Source organism: Silene latifolia, chromosome Y (assembly GCF_048544455.1).
Source record: "Silene latifolia isolate original U9 population chromosome Y, ASM4854445v1, whole genome shotgun sequence".
NCBI classification, from domain to species: Eukaryota; Viridiplantae; Streptophyta; class Magnoliopsida; order Caryophyllales; family Caryophyllaceae; genus Silene; species Silene latifolia.
Window position 1 is genome coordinate 479053595 of NC_133538.1, and position 646 is coordinate 479054240.

Below are 646 nucleotides of genomic sequence, written 5' to 3' on the forward strand. Positions count from 1 at the left end.
ACCGGGTGGCTTGCGGGAGGTGCAGAAATGAGGTATCTACAAATTCAGAATTACGTAAATAAAATATGATATTCATCAATAAAAATGCAGCATTATTATATGTATCTAACATGCCAAATTAATGTGCCAAATCGCCCTACTTAAACCTTATATCGTATATAATCCGGTTTTATGGAAATGCGTGATAGTAACTTATTAAAATCACAAATCAAAACTTAAATCAAATTTAAGCTCAAGTTATTTATCCTAACCGTCTTAGGACGCAAAATTAGTCTTCACTCAATTTTGACTATAATTCAACTTGGTTTTCAATTATTGCTTATTAAACTTCTCTTAATCATAACAATTATGAAATAATTCCCAACAAATCATAAAAATTTGGAAAAATTTGAAATCACATTTTTGTAAATAATGGAATATTAACAAGATTCCAAAAACTCAATAAAATTTGCCCACAAAATATTTATAATTTACTTCATTAATAAATCGTATAAATCATAACTTTTACCATTTAATCAAATATAAACATAAAAATTATGAACAAATCAAAATCAAAATTTTGAACATTCTCAAAAAAATTTCAGAAACTGGAAATGGCAAAATTTAAACCAAAAATTTTGAATTTTTTTTTATGACTAATAAAGTT